This window comes from Triticum dicoccoides, chromosome 1B (genome assembly GCF_002162155.2).
Source record: "Triticum dicoccoides isolate Atlit2015 ecotype Zavitan chromosome 1B, WEW_v2.0, whole genome shotgun sequence".
Taxonomy (NCBI): Eukaryota; Viridiplantae; Streptophyta; class Magnoliopsida; order Poales; family Poaceae; genus Triticum; species Triticum dicoccoides.
The window spans coordinates 362313425-362332846 of NC_041381.1; positions in this window are offsets into that span (position 1 = coordinate 362313425).

Below are 19422 nucleotides of genomic sequence, written 5' to 3' on the forward strand. Positions count from 1 at the left end.
ATACATACATACATACATATACACAGACGGTCTATTCTGCTAATATTAGCAGAATAACTATTCTGCACACGACTTCGGCACTGCACGCTCAACAGAAGCGCACTGCATCATTTTGACGACGAGCACTGCAATAGAGACTAGTGAACTTTGTGTCAAAAAAAATTGCATGCTGTGTTTTTCTGGTACTGTCTTCGCTCTAATTTTTTAACCGTTTATCTGAACAAGGTGTATAATATACCGTTGGAAAGCTATGGATTAGGCGCAACTTCACCATGTTGAACACTTTCCGAGATTCCTTGCGGTTTAAGAGCAGTTTCAAAAACGGCGCGGCGGACGACGAGTGGCAGCAAGCGTATTTTCGCGATTTCTTCTAAACCGCTCATTGCAACGAAGCAAATGATACGCCGTTGGATAGATATTATCGAGGAACATCTTTTTTATATATAAATCTTTCTCTAATTCGTTACGGTTGAAGAGTAGTTTCAAATTTACTAAATCGCGGAACTCTATTTTTCAAGTTTTTTGAAATTTTCGGTACTGTTTTCGTTCCAGTTTTCTAACCGTTTGTCGAAACGAGACGTATGATATGCCGTTGGGAAGCTATGGACAAGGCGTAACTGTCGTATGTTTAAATGTTTTTGAGATTCCTTATAGTTTTTAGTTAATTTTGAAAATCGTGTGGCTGACGTCGAGAGGCAGCGGCTGTTTTTTCGCGAAATTTTTCCGAACGGCTAGTCAGAATGATTCTAATCGTACGGCGTTGGAAAGATATCGACGAGACACAACTTTTTCATGTAGAACACTCTCTCTAATTACTTATGGTTTAAGAGCAGTTTCGATTTTATCGAAAAGCGGACACTCTGTTCTTCGCGAGACCAAAATCATCGTATGTACTGCATCGGACAGAAGAACGCATTGCTTCAGACAAAATACCGCACTGCATCAGATGGGCAAGTGCACTGCATGGTTTCTTTTTGTTTATATGTATTTTTTCTTGGACGGGGAAAGAAGAACGCACTGCTTCAGACGAAATACCACACTTCATTGGATGGGCAAGTGCACTGCATGGGATATTTTTGTGGGACGCATTTTTTCTCGGACGGGGAAAAAACGCACTGCTTCAGACGAAATACCGCACTTCATTAGATGGGCAAGTGCACTGCATGGTTTTTTTTGTGGGACGTAAATTTTCGTAAACGAGGTGGAGTGCACTTCATGTCGAGCGTTGGTAAACCGCAATACTATGAAAAGTGAACCTCGAGACCACCGTAAACGGGCCGTGGCGCTACCGAAAGTGAACGGCGTGAGTTTTTTCCAAACTCAATACTTTTTTATCTGCGTAGACCGTGCGAGTGGACCGCGGGGGGACTGAGCGAGTGAACTACATATAATGAAAAACGAACTTCATTGAGATATATTTTACCAAGCGAACTGTGGAGGAGTATTATAGCAAACTGCATGAGACAACAAAGTGAGCTTCAATCTTTACTTATAAAAAGATGGGCAACCACACTACAATGGTGACAGAGGGAACTTCACATGCCGACGAAGTGCACTGCCGCGCCACTACTCGCATAGAGTGCATGGACTACAACAAAAATAGTAACCTGCTCAACACACACACACACACATACACACTCCAATACAAAACAACATCCTTTGCACTGGCAGCACCCAGCTGAACGTGCCACAGGTAGAGAATTACATCCCTGGACGCCGTCCACTTTTGTATGTTCCCCATCCTAAGAAAACAATAAAAATGAACCAAAGAGAATAGTTAGTGGACTGCGTGTCTGAATAACAAATTATAATGAGTTACCATTTTTACAGATAGCTAGTGTCCTGCATGATGAACTTTGAATTACTAAAAAAGGATGCCGCCGGCCACCCTATGGCGAAAGCAAGGAGTGGTGGAGAGAGCTGCATCCTGTAGGTGAGCGTCATGGCTCGCATGCTCGGGCGAGATGCACGCCGCACTCCTTCGCACTGCAATACTTGTCGTCCCAACAGTGGACTGCATGCACTAGCCATGCGTAATGTAAGACAATTGCCGATGAACTGCACAACCCATACACGCATCAAACCACATCTCGCTGGACTGGAGGAGCGAAGTAAGCTACAGCAGGGACGGGAGCGTGAACTCCTCACCTTCTCGTAGGGGAATAAACGCTCGCCAGGGAGCTCCTAGTCACCCACCGCACGCGCGCCGGCACGCATTGCCGCCTCAGCCAGCGCCAGCATGCTGAGCGGACTGCATGTTATCACTATCCAACTGATCAGCAAAATTCTATTTTGACATGGGAGGAAAGTTGTTTCTGGTGTGTCAAATCAAATGCAAGATGACTGTGAGCTGCATGGACGCGTTCTCCAAACCGCACACAAGGAGGATGCGAACTGCAAGAAAGGGGTGTGGGCAGAAGATGCACATCACCGGAACGAGAGGCGAGCTCCCCATCTTTGATTGCACAAATGCCGGTGGTCGACGAGGGAACAGTGAACTGCAAAAAAGCCTTCTGGTTGCGCCTGCCCGCCATGAGGTGGAGCAGGGCGTGAGGTGGAGCACCCTCCTCCTGCATGATGGTGAAGAAAACCCGACGATGTCAGATCCGCGGCAGAGAGAAGTGGTTGGGGTCGTGCCCGCCGGATCCGTTTCGGGGGAAGGAGGCCGGTTGCAGTGGATCCAGTGGCCATCGTCGTCACCCACTGGATCCACTGGTCACGAGCCACGTGCTTGGAGAAGGAGGGGCTTCCGCCGGTGGTTAGCAGGAGGGAGGTGCGGGGGCAGCCGGATCTCACCGGATCTGATAGGCTGCGGCGGTTGGAGTGCCTGGTCACCTCGGGATGACGAACCGGGGCGGCGACGCGCGGGTCCGCATGGACGGTGGCGGCTCTGGTTTCGCCCGGGACTGGATGTGGTTGGGCGGGGCGGCGGAGATCCACGGACAGCGGCGCGACCCCCGGACGGCAGAAACAAGTGGAGGTCGAGGATGGACCGGGAGGAAGGTGGGGGTCGTGGGGGAGAGCAGAGTGGTGGCTGGGGCGGGGCAGCGCGTGGTGGTGACCGGGCGGGGAGGTATGAGGTGGTGGTTGGGGCGGGGCGGCGCGGGTGGTCACCGGGGAGGTGGAGAAGAGAGGGGCATCGATAGGTGGAGGTAGGGAAGGGGGTAACGAGAGGTGGGGAAGGTGGAGGTAGTTTTTTTTGTTTTATGCAGTTTGGCTGTTTTTGCGTATGCGGGGCGGTGGCTACAGTAGTTTCTTCGGTGTGCAGAATAAGATTAGGTGCGCAGAATAAGGTCTTAAGAGGTGTTATCATAATAGACCCACCCTATATATTCACAAAGAAAATCAGTCCAGACCTTCTCCACAATTTATCAGTGAAGTGTATAAGGCATGATTCATCACTCTGCATCAGAAGGGTATGCATGGATTCCAGTGCAAGATATTTAGTTGTCATAATAAGATACTGCAAAAGCTTCTGGCATAAGGTACCGAGTCTTCCCTAGCAAGTCTTTAAGGGGGGAAGCTCATGAGGTACGGTACCCAATCTTCCTTAGTAAGATATCCACCGAAAGCTTCGGGCACAAGCCACCCAATCTTCCTCAGCACGATACCCCGATGGCTTCCAACGCAAGCTGCCCAATCTTCTTCAGTACGACACTGGTACAAAATATTAAACAATGAGTTGTCAGCATGTGGCAGTGTTTTCCAAGTGTCAGATCTGCAACATTGGGTTCGAAACAAGAATTAGTTGGAACAAATGTATGCCTCGAGAATCATATATATCTACATACAGTGAGTATGCTATCATGTTCATGCAAGTCTCTCGCACAAGGAAGAATTCACGATACGCATCCGACAACCTCACCGGTTATTCAAGAGACGGAAAACCAGTGGGTGATGCAAGAATCGACAAGTCTTGAAGGAATACAACATTGAGACACCGTCTTGGCAGTAATTATTGAGGTCAGCCTCTACACACCCATCAAGATGATGTTATTAATCCTGTCACTATCTGGCATAGTCAACAACAGTAACGAGAGATCTATATAAGCACATGTGAACCGGATAAATATCCCGAGATTCAAGACATGAACAAGGCCAAGGTATGATTGCAAGATGTTGCACATGACAGTACTCAGGGTCGCAAAAATAATCGAGGGCATATAAGGCCCAGTTGTTTCAGTTAAAGATCCAGATAAAGGAAATGATAATGAAGGAGCAAGACCAACAAGACAGGTATGCCAGTTATTGTGTGAAAAATGTGGTATGTATGCCCAAGACAGTCTTATTCCACATCAAATTCAAGTGAAGGTACGCCTAAGAGGTCTACTCCATTGTAGTAAGGACCCCAAAGCAAGGCAACCAGTTCAGTCCATAGTATATGCTCAGAACTATCAGCATTGTATACCCAAGTTTGTTAAGTCTGACCCAAGGACAGCTCAACATATTGACCTCAACAACCCTGTTGAATGATCGCATGGACCGCTATCCACATGGATATACCGGAAAAAGGAGTAATCAGAGTATTCATGACAAGCCTCAAGCATGTGCTCTCACATATGGGAAGCAATTGAACATGATTCCTTGCCAAGATCACCGTCAGTCAAGTTTGCAAATGTTATCATCAGCTGATGGTGCAATTTTTCTATCAGTCACGTCAAGCGATAGTTAAACTTTTGGTACAAGTTGGATACGCAGGAGAGTAAAGCCAGTCAAGATAAGTCATAAACTCCTGTGAGACGACAAAATCCGTCAGATTCCAATCACTGTTTTGAACCCATAAGGTATGCATATATTCAAGTAGTCCGATATCTGTATAGAAGAGATTCTTGTTCCATGGGAGGATGCGTTCCAAACTCCGTGGAATATTCTAGGTACTCGATACAAGAATAACATCTCCAGCAAGAATCAATATCAGGAAGGACAACTATGTCGGTAAAGATAATTCGTCAAACCCAGCAAAGCCAACAGATATGAAAGAAAATGTGAGCCAATATGAATATGAACATATGAGGTAAGTCGTGTCAGTATGTCAGATTCGGTGAAGCAAACCACCCCAGACCAAGGCAGTAAGTCAGATCCAATCCAGTGGGAACATAGTATAAGAGTAAATAAGAGAAACCCGAGTTGGAAACAGTTTGTTCAAATCAGGATATTTACGTGTTAGCTAAGCAACCAAATCTCGAGGACGAGATTTCTTAAAGGGGGGAAGGTTTGTAACACCGTGGATTTTGCCCTTTCCTTTTTCTGATGATTTTCTTGGATTTATTGTTTTAAACTATTTTTCCGTGGCTATGTGGTTCTGAAACTAATGAAGATGATGTATTCCTAAGTTTTATAGTGTCTTGTCATCCGCATCATCATCCCAAGATCATGTCATTCTCATCCTTGACCTAATCCAATATTCTTTTTCTAGGGAATATTCCTTTTGTGTTAAAGGAATAACCCTTTAAACCCTAGGTTGTGAAGCAACCCATCTTTCTTTCACTCCTTAAATCCCCAAATAATTCTCATAAATTTATTGGGTCATATCTTCCTCAAATATGGTAAAATATTTCATTGCCATGTTCAAAAATCATCCTCCAATAATTCTTTTCCTATTGTGCCCTAAATGGCAATTTGCAAAGCAAAAGCTATTTATCTTTGCTTGATTGACTCCAAACTTTTTGGACATCTTTTCCTGTCCATATCATTGCCCTGTGCGAATCTTCAACCTCATTTGCCTAGTAATTATTTTTCAGCATTTTTTAAAGTTTCTGTCACGCAGAAACTTTGTGAAGGAAGTGTATTCTAGGCATGTCCAAATGAGTTGAAACTTTGCCACATCCTTCATTTGATCAAATCATGCCTCTCCACCAAATTTGAGCTCATGTAACCCTTCCATGTGAGCCCAGCTCCAAATCTTGGTTACTGGTCAGATTTTCAGTTTGTGAAGCAACCATATTTTATATTACTTCATTTAAGCTGAAATTTTACCAGGGCATTCTCATATCCATATAAACTCCGTTCACCAAGTTTTGCCCCATTTCATCAAACTATTTGCCCTGTGCAATTTTTCCAAGTTTGTGTCTGGGGAGATGCTTTGTGAAGCAAGTGTATTTTGGCAAGTCCAAATGGCATGAAACTTTGTGAGCGTCTTCATATCTTCAAATCATTGGGCCATGCCCATTTTCAGCTCATTTCGAGCAATTATGTGAGTGCAACTTCATGATCCCAAAATCTAGCCATTTTGGCACTTTCTACAGCAACCCCCATCTAAACCCCTCCTCTTAAGCTGAATTTTGGTCATCACAATCATCTTAGTGCTTGATCACTCTGTGCCAAAGCTCTGAGTTCAACTCCAGTTATGTGAACCATAGAAGGTGTCACTGCAACAGACCCTGGGCCTGTCGCCCTGACTGTGCACAGGCACAAGATCAAGATTGAAGCCTCAGACCAAGATGAACAAGAGACCAAGAGATTCAAAGCATCAACATACAGATTAGAAAGGACAAAGGACAAGTCAGAGAAGCTAGATATCGTCAAGAAAGAAGACTCCCTTTTCAGGCAGGCGAGCCGGCAAGGGGCGAGGCCACCTATAGAAGAAGATGACCAAGGCGTCCGGGCAGGGCCTGCCGGGACTTGCGGAGGCCAGATCACCTCACCAACTACTCCATAATGACCCACGTCGTCGATCAGTGTGGTGTCAAGCCGCGGAGTGATTAATTGGCAACCATTCGCCACATGGCGACCACTTCCTACCAAGAAAACCCACAGATGACACCCGTCCTATGACGTGTCAGATGAGCAGGCTTGGAGCTGGCAAGATGGCCTGGCAAGCCTTGCCGGGCGACAAGCGACATGATGCTAAGCGGTGCATTAAATGCACGCTTTCAGCCTGCAGAGTTAGGTATGATAGCACTATTTGCTGTCATATTAGTGTCTAATGACTAATTTGCCACTATGGTGACCTCTTAAGCTATAAAAGGAGGCCCAAGGCAACAGTTCGAGAGGTTGGAAAGTTAGATCACTCGCACCCCCGTACGCGCGTAGTCGCTGCCGCATTGAGGCAACCCCTGTCGGGCAAGTGTACTATGAACCACCACCACTTTTCCACCATCAATCCACCATCAGACCGTGGCCCGAACCTGGGTAAAACTGCCTGTGTGATCTCTACCGTGCTGCCCCACGTTGGTCTGCTCTTTGTGCAACGCGACTCCGCCCTGCCGAACCAGCAAGGGGCCGTCTTGGTCCCATAGGTGGCCATGGTTTCCCGCGACATATTTGGCGTGCCAGGTAGGGGGATCGCTTGTGCGAACCTGAAAGCGTAAGCAGCGCGTCATCTTCATCGCCATCTGCATCTTCGACGACGCCATTGACCATGGCGCCTAAGAAGAAACCTGCTTCTTCGGCTCATCCGTCCACCTCGAAGGCCCCTCCGCCCGCGGCCTCCAACGCTGCAGGGAGCACAGAGACGCACGAGGACGCTAACGCTGCTGGGATGTGGTCGGAGCAGGCGGCACCGCCACCCCTTCCCCGCGGCCGACGCGGGAGCATGAGACACCGGAGGAGAGCAACCTCAGCAACACTTCGGCGGCCGCACTCCGCTCGCTGATGGGCACACCAACAGCGATGGCGCTCGGTCTGGGGCGAACGGCCACCCTCCGGCCATCCCTGCCATAGGCGTGGCCGCTGCACGTGTGCTTTCCCCTGGGCGGATCGACCGAGCTGATGCGCCCAACAGAGCTGATGGCCCTCGAGCACCTCCGCCTCACCACCCTGCCACCTCGGTGGTTGCACCGAAATAGTGGGGGTGCAGTGCTGCTGTCGCTGGCTCCTTCAGGAGGCGAGCGACGGCGCGATCGACATCATCATCATCTATGCGAAGCACAGCCTCAGAGGCCATGGTGCGAGCTCAGCTGTTGCTGAGGATTCCACCAGCGGCCGAGCAGATGGACGAATGGCGTGCCACCATCCAAAGTCTGCTCGGTTTCACCGAAGCCGAGGGCTCACAGCGAGCTACCCGCCACGGCCTCCCCAAGCAACAACAATGACCCATGTTGCTGCCCGTACGGAGGGAGCCGTCCCCACGGTGCAGTCCCCGCCATGGCCACCAGCATGGACGCGACCAAATAAAGACCCCGATGACGTCTCGATGGCCTCCTCTGATCCTTAAGCACGTCTAGGCTAACGATGAACCCTAGAAGATAGGCGGAGAGGAGACGTGTGCGTCATCAAGCAGCGCCACGGCGACCTCCTCCGAGCCGACGGGCACGAAGGCCCTGACATCGACGAGCCCACGCTCGGTGTTGGCGGCCCCTTGCCCTTCAAGGTTGGCTACCCTGCCTTCACCCGTGAGCTGCATCCGGTCTGTTGGCCGTCCGTTCGCACGTTCAAGCCAGAGATACCTAAGAAGCACGACGGGAGGCTGCACCCAGCAGAATTCCTGGGCATCTACACCATTGCTATTCAGGTTGCCGGGGGAAGAGATGAGAAAGTGTTCTCCAACTACTTCCCATTGGCCCTCAAGTCCAATGTGAGGTCTTGGCTGATGCACCTGCCGGAGAAATCTATTTTTTCATGGGCAAACCTGTGCCATGAGTTCATCAGTGCTTTCACCGGTGGCCACCAGGAGCCGGGTCGTCCCAGTGATCTGCAGCTTCTCCAACAGAAGGAAGGAGAAACCCTCCATAAGTATTTACAGAGGTTCAGCAAAGTCCATAGAAAAATTCCAAATATCCATCCGGTAGGCGTGATAGCTGCCATCCAGTCCAATGTGCGCAACCGCCGGATCCGTTCTGAGATGTACGTGCAGTTGCCCAAGACTGTGAAGGAGTTGTACACCCTAGTGCATAAGTGTGCTCGGATGGAGGAAGGAAGGAAGGAAGCTGCCTGGAGAGAAAGATTGCATAAATGTTGAATCAGAAGATGATGATGAGTCCACAAGCCAGATGAAGGGCAACACTACAAAAGAAAGACACATTCGTGACATTTTGGGCCGAATGAATTTTTTTTCTGTCATACTTATGACACTTCTATGACGATAATTGTGACAAAACCCGGTATCATCATAGATGTGGTGGGCTCCTATTTCTATGACAAAAAGTCATGACAGAAATGGGCTTTTCGTGTTGGGAAGGCCGGAGACGCAGCTGCATGATATTCTTCACACTATCCATGACGAAAAAACCGTGGTAGAAGCGAGGGCGAGGAAAATATCGGGGAGTTCCCGGTTACGGTGGGTGGTCGGGGGCCGAGCGATGCGCGTTTCTCTCATACCATACGCGCGTGGGTGCGAGGCGTTGGGCTCTAACTGAACCCGAGCGAGGCGTCGCCTAACTGAACCCAAGCGATTGCACTATAGGCTATGCGTTACTGAACCCGAGCGATCGAGCGATTCCTTCGCTCCTGCTGCTAACTGAAGCCGATCGATGATGCCTCTGGATGAATAGTGAGTGTTGCTGGGGGGTTTGGATGAACAGTGAGTGTTGCTGGGGGGTTTGGATGAACAGTTCCCAGTGGGGGTGGATGAACAGGACCCCGTGGTGTTGCCTCTGTATGAACAGGACCCCGATCGATCGAGCCGGTTGGGGCTGGATGAATAGGACCCCGTGGAGGGCTGGATGAACAGGACAACCCTGTGGAGGGCTGGTTGAACAGTAGCCGATGGAGGTCTAGATGAACAGTAGCTTATGGAGGGGTGATTGAACAAGACCCCGTGGAGAGGGCTGGTTGAACTTTAGCCGGTGGTGTAGCGCGCGGTGGATGCTGGATGAACAGGAGCCCATGGATGAACAGTCATCGGTGGAGGCTGGAGGAGGTCGACGGTGGATGAACAGTAGCCCGTGGAGGCTGGAGGAGGTCGACGGTGGAGATGAACAATATCTCGTGGAGTCCCGTTTTGCGGTACGCCACACCCCTCCCGATCAACAGGACCCAGTTTCGACCATAGGAGGTCCAACAGAAGTCCGTTTCCTCCGTTTTGCGGTGCACCAGACCCCTCCCGATGAATAGGATCCTGTTTCGAACATGGTCGATCGAACACAAGGTCGTTTCCTCCGTTCTACGGTACACCAGGCCTCGTTTCCGTCGGCTATTCCATCCAAGCCGGTTGGCTCCCACGCGTTCCGTAACCTCCTGATGAACACGACACATTCCATTGCCTCCCCATGAACACAACGACAACGTAGTTTCTCTGCTTTGACCCAGCCATGTACACGAGCCCTGGCCGTATGTATGCGTGAGTAGCCGTTCGGGACCCCGTCCGTATGTACATACGTGGCCTTAATTAGTTTCTTGCACCCTGGCCGCTGTACGTATGTGTACATGCTACGTGCGCGCCTCTACTATGACATCTGCACGCCTCTACATCAACCAGTATTTACGTAAACGTTTGTGACTAGAATGACAACATTACGTACGCTTCGACCAGGTGGGTCTCGACTTTCAGGCACTTCCTTGCGTGCGAAGATGTAGCTGGTGGGTCCCAGCAGTCAGGGGGGTGAATCGTTTTTTTTGCCCGGACGCACTTCCTTGCGTGCGAAGATACAGCTGGTGGGTCCCATCAGTCAGGGGGGAAACATTTTTTTGCAAAATACGGTGGCCCATCCGGTGGGTCCCTGCTGTCAGGTGGAGGAACTATTATTTTCCGCATAATAAGGAGGCACTTCCTTGCTGCGGCCGTGGACCCAGCTGTCAGCCTCTCCATGTACAGTACTCTTCCGATGGAAGTCGTTCCTTGACCATGTTGACCATGCCGCGTTCCATTGCATGCATGCATCCATGGGCATGGTGCGTCCCCACTGCCAGCCTCTCACGTACAGTCATCTTCCGATGACTCTCGTTTTTTGACCACGTTGACCACACCATGACGAGCGCACCAAGGCCGGTGGACGATGGCGAGGCCCTAGACTGGAACGACCCAGAGATGGAAAAGACACGACAGTGGAGTCAGAGATGGAGAGGAGTGGGAAACTTGACTGGTTCGGGTGCACGGCAGCACAACCGCGGTGCCGCCCACGAGAGACAGGAGCAAGAACAGAGGTTGAAGAAGGAGCATGGTTGTTGGATTAACATCCAACGGTCCAGCTGCTAGAATCATTTGTTGATTAAGTTGAAAAAGCCCTGCGTACACGTCCGCTTAGTAGGCCCACAAGTTAGCCACCAAATCTAACGGGTCCCAGCTGTCAACGGGAGGAATAATTTTTCTCATAACAAGGAGGCACTTCCTTCCATGCGAAGATACAGCCGGTGGGTCCCAGGTGTCAGGGGGAGGAAACATTTCCTTAATGACTGAACCATAAGCTACCGACGTGCCATTCCTCACATCATCTACTACCACCCTGCAATCTAATGCCACATGGATGTTTTGGACGTATAGATCTGCTGGTAGGGATAAAGCTTCCCTAATTGCCATTGCCTCAAGTGTTGCTGGATCACTTATATGTTTGACAACAATGGCCGATGCTCCAAGAAACATCCCTTGCTGATCCCTGCAAACTGCACCCACCGCTGCATGCCTCCTTCTTGCTGAAACCACTGCATCTGCATTTAGTTTTGCACATCCCTGGGTTGGGGGCAGCCAGTCTGAATGTACAATCCATTTGTTGGGCTGGGTGAACAAATAATTTCGCGTCAATGCGGCCCATTTATATTTTCTAAGAAATCCCAGCCCATTTTCCCTTCCTTGAAGTACACGAATTAGCTGGGCTCGTTCTATATATAATGTTATGTTAGAAGGAGCAATTAATATCAAAAAATAAACTGGAGAGGCACATTTTTTATATATAAAATTAAAAAATTAGCGAGTTATTGCTCAAAATAAAAATGAGCGCATTATTATTACATTGGTCCTTAAAATCTTCGCAAGCTTTTGTACGCAATCACCAGGATTTTCCTTGCCTGTGAGTCAAAAACAACCAGGATTTTCCTTGCCAACTTCTGTTAAACATTTACTTTTATAACTTAATAACACGTGGGATGTTTTTATAATGTATATATAAGTCTCTTTAAAATATACGATAATAGTAATAATATAAATATATATAATGTGGTTAGAAGGGCAAACATAAATTGGACACAACATTATTATTCTTATATATAGATAAATAGAACAGACCCTGCATTTTATTAAAAAAATACATTGGGCTGCCGATCTTTAAGAAAAAGCCCATAGGCCGGTATGGACCTCAAAAAATAAGTTGAGACAACTATCTACGTATGTCGTGGGCTACGCATGTTAAAATACAAAACCTAGGCCTAGCTGATACTTGTTCGCCCTCTGGAAAAAATGATACCAGCTAGATCCCCGAGCGAACTGGATTAAAGAGGGGGATGGCGGCACGACTGAAGAAGCACATCAGGAGCGATTTTTTTTCTTTAGTGGATGGCACTCGATGGCGCTTTTTTACTTGCCTCTACACCATACAACTTGTATTTTTAGCCTCCCAATCCGTGGTGGACCAGTAGCCCATTTGCTGGGCGGGCCAACCTACAGAAACCAACACTCGATTTTTCATCAAGCCCCAAAAACAACGTAGTACTATGTTTGTTTTGAGTCCGAAAACATTACGGCAGGGGTTGAGCGGGGGAGGGGGGAAGACAGAGCAAAATGATTAAAAAGAGGTGATGCGCCATTGCTACCCTAACAAAGCAGGCGCAGTTCTTCTCGGGAAGAAGGTGTGCCGTTGACACCCACGCGTCACATATCCCACAGTAGGCATACTAACAAGTTCACACACAAGTACAATAGAAAAGGTAAACATTCGTATCAAACTCAGGTTCACAGGACACGTTCATATTCATAGCCAACATTCACAATCAACAACTCAAAAGATTCATATATACACAAGTTCAGCATGTCTATGCATCCAAATGATTGATAGATCACACGACAATATTCATAGATAATTCACAAAAAGATTCAGATATACACATGTTCAATATGTTTATGCATCCAAATGATTGAGATCACAACCAATATGATCCATGGACGAACTTTAATTACCTAGGGTACAAACTGGTAAATGGTGTTCAGTCGGAGGTACTTCTTGCTAAAATTAATGCTTGTACGAGTAAACTTTCGAGTACATAAGAGGTAGAACAGACAATCTGAACTTTTCTTGTAGGTTTATCCTCAAATAGTGGTCTCGTGCCGAGGCAGGTTTGAGCAACTTGGCCACTACTTTCATCCAACTAGTTTACTGGCTCATCTCAGTCCTGTAGCTCGCCAAAATTCTACATTGCAGACAAGAAAGGAGGCGCTTGAGAAAATGAACCACCCAAATTTTTTGTGCAGTTCAACTGAAATGGAGCATCCGTGGCATGCAGACTGATTAAGTGCCAGATGAATATACGCGTCAACCAACTTGTCTGGAATCTTTAGACTCCATGCCATATAGTTCGCTACCATATCTGCCGATAACCAAAAGGCACAAGTTGGGACCAAAGACTGGACTGTGTTTTTCTCGGCTATGCGCCAAGCAATATTTTTGGCGTTCACTCTCCTAATGCTTGGAGTTTGACAACTGGTTGATGTCGGTTGATACTCGAATGAATATAGGCACTTCTTGTCAACATCGATGCTTGTCTGAGTGAACTTTGGAGTACATAGCAGCAGCATAAGTATCTGTCCATCTGATATTTTTGTGCAGTTCTACTGAAATCACCCAATGCAATGATTTGCCTGCGAGTTCAGGCTCCAAGTTACTCTATAAAATCGGCAAACAGTAGCACAATACCAAATTACCAATACATGACAAGCACAATAATCAGGATAAAGACCAGTACTAACCTGTGTGAGGTAGCATATCAATTACTATTTACTTTGACTGGAAGCTGAGATAAGCGAAGCGACTGACAGCAAAGGAAGAAAGTAGGCCCAGATTAGCGACTGACAGGAAAGGACGGAAGCTGTCGAGGCAATGAAGCACCCAAAGTTTTTGTGCAGTTCCATCAAAATCGAGCATCCCTGTTGGCACATATATTGAGAGAGTGAGATTACTGTAATAGTGGGACTAGTTGATGAAACATACAATAACAAATAGAAGCACCCTCATTATCTTAATGGTAAAGTTAGCAACATAGTAGTCTTGCTTAAAGAGAGGTATTAGTTTATTTAATCAGTGCCAATTAGCTCAACACTCAAAGCATTGCCATGTATCATAGGTTGCAAAACTTTAACGTGCAAAGATAAAGGAGTTTCTCATGACAGTAGCACGATACAAATGGAGATGACAACAAACTAATATGGATGAAGGCCTTAGGCCCGTACCAACCTGAGAAAAAAGCTTATTCATGTAGTCCCATAAGAGATGATAAAGTACTCACTGGAATCACCCAATTGTATATATTTTTGTGCACTTTAAATGTATGGTTGAAATCACTCTTGTTTACCAGTGCTGAGATTATATTGAAAGATTATCAAGAACTTCCAGCAGAGTTAAAGCACTGGCTGGGATACAGTTCATTGTATTGTCTTGTGTAGTTCCTCACTAAAATGTATGATTGGCACAACATGATCCCTGTTTGCACAAGTAGGAACAAGGTGAATCCTTCATTAGCTTAGTGAGAAAGGATAGAAAGACATTAGCTTATTACTCTAACATTAGCATCAAATTCATCATGGACAATACGCAGAACATTACCTCATTGAACCAATGGCAATAAATTGACATGCAAAACAATAGCAACTCTAGTGGGTGCACCAGCAGTCCAGCACCATGTACCTAAACAGGGGCATAAAGTGGTGATTCATAGTTTATTGCCCCGAGAAACAAACATCCAAGAAACATATCTGGGTTGGTCCCATTTTTGTTCACTCCAGCCACCTACTCCTATGTGTGGATAGCAAATCTAGTCCTGGTCATACTACCGTGTACAGTGTTACCCCTATATTTCCCTTTTCGACCAAGAGACTGGTTGGATGACCAGTCTGTACTACTTTCACCCCATTTCCTTCCTATTTGTACCAAGTCTGATGTACATACTGAATTCCCTCACCCCCACTTTATTTCTTGTTTGAACCAAGTACAATATTCGACTCCATGAAGTAGCTTTACCTCTAACAATAGAAGAAAAAAATAGGTGACGTTGGACCATCCGATCGAGAGGGCCTGAGAGGTAGAAAATGATGCACATGCAGCGACGTAGCAAGCTGGGGAAGTAGAGCTAAGGTGGTTTCGAAGGAAGATATACCTGAAGGTCGTCGGGATGTGATAGGTGGGCGGCGGGAGGCCAGATCCGCCCACACTAGGGCAACGACGAAGGGATCGGAGGACCTCCCACGTCGGCGCTCAGCCAGAGATAACAGTGCGGCCGGTAATGGTTCTCCTGCCTCGCTGTTGGCGACGGCCTAAACGCTGCCCCTCCTCCCCTTCACCAGTGAAGGGGGATACGTCCGGATTTGTAACCAGCGGTCAGGATAGAAAGACAGTGTTTTTTGAAGGGAGAAAGTCAGTGTTACCACCGCTATCTTGTTTAGATCTGGAGAGGATGAGAGTGTGTGAATAGAGCAACCCTAGCAAGCAAGCGCGGAGGCTCTGGCCAATATATACATAGTGGGGTAGTTTTCCTTTTTCACTCCATCAAAACAATCGTTTAAAATTGTGTACGTGCCAGGTCGCCTTTTTTTTTAATAATTGATTGTTTTTTGAGATAGCTACACGCTTATTCCAAGTGGTGTTTCGGTGTGCTAGGTCGCACTTTGTATCGTTCAAGTCTGGTACAAGTCCCTCCGTTAAATGAACAACCACCCCCTCATAAAAACTGTGAACAAGTCCATGACTAAAATTATAGGAAACGTGGGTTGCCCCAACATGCATTATTATTTATATTTTCTACTCCCTCCGTTCCTAAATATAAGCCTTTTTATTAGCCACACCTAAGACAAGAATTTTTTTATTAGCAATGAACCCCACATGTCGTAGACACAAAAAGTGTGGCAAGATTCCCTTAGGCAAGCCAAAGTGTGTCTAACAATTTGAGCAACTCAAGTTAGGCAAGTGTGGCAAGTGTGGGAAAAATAATGTGGCAACATAAGACAAACATAGTCATAATCCAAACAACCCTGTAATTTTTGTGACATGCATGAACATTTGGTTAGTTAAATTTATAGTTAAAATTTGGCAAGGTGCATCAAATCAACACATGCAAGTATCAAAAGGAAAGTCATGGCATGCATGCATGCGTTGTACTCCCTCCGTTTCCAAATATAAGTCTTTTTAGAGATTGCAACAAGTGACTACATATGAAGCAAAATGAGTGAATCTAAATTCTAAAATATGTCTACATACATCCGTATGTTGTAGTCCATTGGAATGTCTAAAAGGACTTATATTGAGTGCAGTTCTTTGATGTGTTGCATAATTAATGCATCGGTAAACGCAAATTATTGAAATATATCGAGTGTAGTGCTTTGATGTGTCGCGTCAACTCGTACATGACCGAGAAGTTTGATAACTACAATGCCCTCTCCCTTGCGGACTGAGCCCCGGTGCCTTAACTGCACCTGCCTTTGGCTGCATGATAGGTGGGCAACCCACCTATTGGGCCCGCCTGTCATAGATGCAGAGGCAGGAGTAGTAAGTCAATGAAGCTGCGCCCCTCCCTCACGCATGAGCGTGGTGGCTGGCAGGACTAGTAGAAGCTTTCGCTACACGCTATCCCTCCCGCACGAGGTGGATGGACATGCAACACAGGATTCCATACTGTAGAAGTAGTAGTAACATCATTGTTCCTCTTCTTGAAGAGGCGAAGAGCCAAGCGCAACCCGAACATGGCAGTTGCGAACACTCACGTGGCAGTCTTTGTGTAGGGGTAGGGCGTGGTGCGGTGCCTTGGAGCACGCATATAGCCAGGCTCTTGCATGAGACAAAATTGCTATTTGAGCCCACCATTGTAGTACTAGTACTTGCTAGTATAGCCCTGTAAACCGGAAAGGAGTATTTGCCTTTCTAGATATTTCAACAAGTGACTAGACTACACTGCGTGCAGTACTCCCTCCCTTCTTGTTTATAGGGCTCAAATCTCATCAACCAAGGCATTTTGTGATTGGAGGAATGTATCTCATACTTTACAAAACTACCCTAATTAAACTCATGCATTAATTACGTAGTTCTCTCGTTTTCCTCTTCGCCTTGGTCGCGGTGCACAATATTGAGAACTCCTATATGACTAGCTGCTCTATCTACATGCGGGACATCAAAGCATCCGGACCCGCGTGACATCCACCAAATCATAGCGAGGTGCTATAGTCGAGACTCACCGGTCACCCCGGTGTGGCCGTCATGACCCGTCATATCACAAAACCCACACCTTTGCCAGCAGTGGTAAAGTGGCCTCGAAGTTGGATTGGACGAAGCAACCATCATTTCACTGGAATGCTCGTTGAAGCCCTTTCTCCCCTTTCTCGATGAAAACCTCACTCCAGGCTGCTCACTTCTGCCATTTTTCTTCTGTACTGACGAAGGAAAGGTGGGTGAATCACATTATATTGCTATATTTTCATTCCAAGAATCTTCTTTTTGCGAAGCACCGACCGATTCTCACAGCCTATTCTTTTCCCATTTTCATTGCGATTGTGGTTTCCTTTCGACTGCTTTTTGTCTGTCAGTTCATTGATGGATCCTGGAGCACTAGGCAAAGAGTTGCTGGCGGATAACCCACTGGAGACAACGATCTCCAGGAAGGGAGCACCGACCAATGAGTTGACCATGTTGGCGGGCCAACCCATGGAGACGAAGAACTCCAAGAAACAAGCACTGGCCAAAGAGTTGACGACGTTGGCGGACGAAATCCTCAAAGAAAGTTGGAAGAACAGCAAGGGCCCCACCATGGCTACCCCAGAAACTCTAATGGCCACCTATGCGAGGCTCAAGGCCGAGTTTGAGGAGATAGTCGCTGTTGAGAAGCAGTATTCCCCTGGCAAGGTGATGGCCCCCATCGAGGACGAGGCGATGGCCCCCGGAGGGATGGGATTCCGCGGTGAGCTACACAAGGTAAAAAATAATGGCTTACCATAGTTGTGGTTTTTGATTATTTGCAATGTGCTTGCTAATATGTTAGGTTTGTGCAGGTGCTGGTGGATGTCCTTGATGATTCCGATGTCGCGGCCCGTCCTGTGGACAATGCCCCAGAGATCATTTTCGATGTCGCGGTCCGTCCTGTTGACATCGCCCCAGAGATCGATTCCGATGCCGCTGTCCATCGTGTGGACATCGCCCCAGAGATCGATTCCGATGTCGCGGCCAGTCCTGTGGACATCACCCCAGAGATCGATTCCCATGCCGCAGTCCGTGCTGTGGTCATTGCTCGAGAGATCGATGACAAGAAATAGTTGGTCACGCTAATCCTTCAGGGTAGTTTGCATTGCCCTGTGTTTAATTACCAGAAAGTGTTATCAAACCATCTTAGGGATAGTGCACTGTCTTTTGTGGGCGGTACTTGCTACTTTTGTTTGATAGTGAATCATGTGAACCCTCTGCGAGTTATGGAAACAGATGTATCCTCACCAGCTTTTGATGTAATATATGGCATGCTTACATGTAAGTTTGAACTGTTTATCATATCAGCAGGGCTTGTTTGATGATTCTTGCTGTTAGTAGGCTAGCTACTGTGCGAGCTATAGTACTTGCAAAACACTCACCGAAGAGAAACGTTGGGGCTGATGAGCTCGTGGCACGCTTATACTTATCTGTCGTCGATCGGACAATAGCCCAAGCTCCTAAAATTGTAGGCTTAGTCAACACGGATACATTCAGGCCTCATTTGGTTCACAGGGTAGGAAAATCGTAGCAAAAGTACAGAGACGTACAACACAAAATCATTTCAGTACAGAAACATACTTCCTTCGTTCCAAAATAGATGACCCAGGCAGGCTAGTTTGGCCTAGTGGGTTTCAGTGATATGACATGGTACAGTGTTGTCCAGTCTTCGCGTGTGGTAGAAGTATTGCGGGTACAGTAAGTTTTCTTGAAGAAGAGGAATTCAACGAAGTCATGGTGGTTCCTTCGTCCGACCATCTTACAGTGGGAAAGGTTAGGCCTGCAATACGATCGGGGTAGACCAGGATAATTTTGTGCATGTCAGGTGGACCAGGATGGTCGACGTCCCACATGTCGGTGAATGAAAGTATTCTTTATGATATAGAGGACGAGCAACGAGTCTTCATTGTTTATTTTTGATGGAAGCTATTGTCTCCACTGTTACGATGGAGGAGTGTGAAACACGGCAACCCATTGAACTTGACATGTGCACCACTCCCTCCTTCCTCATGTAATAATACCATACTGTTGACTATAAGTTTGGCTATAAGCTTACAACTTTTCTCACTTTCTCACTATCTATTTCCTCTCAAATGTTTTCTACCTTTCTTTTCGCTGGTACTACTTGGTATGCATGCATGCGGCGGGCAGCTGGCGTCTGAGAGGGGAGCGCACGCGGGGA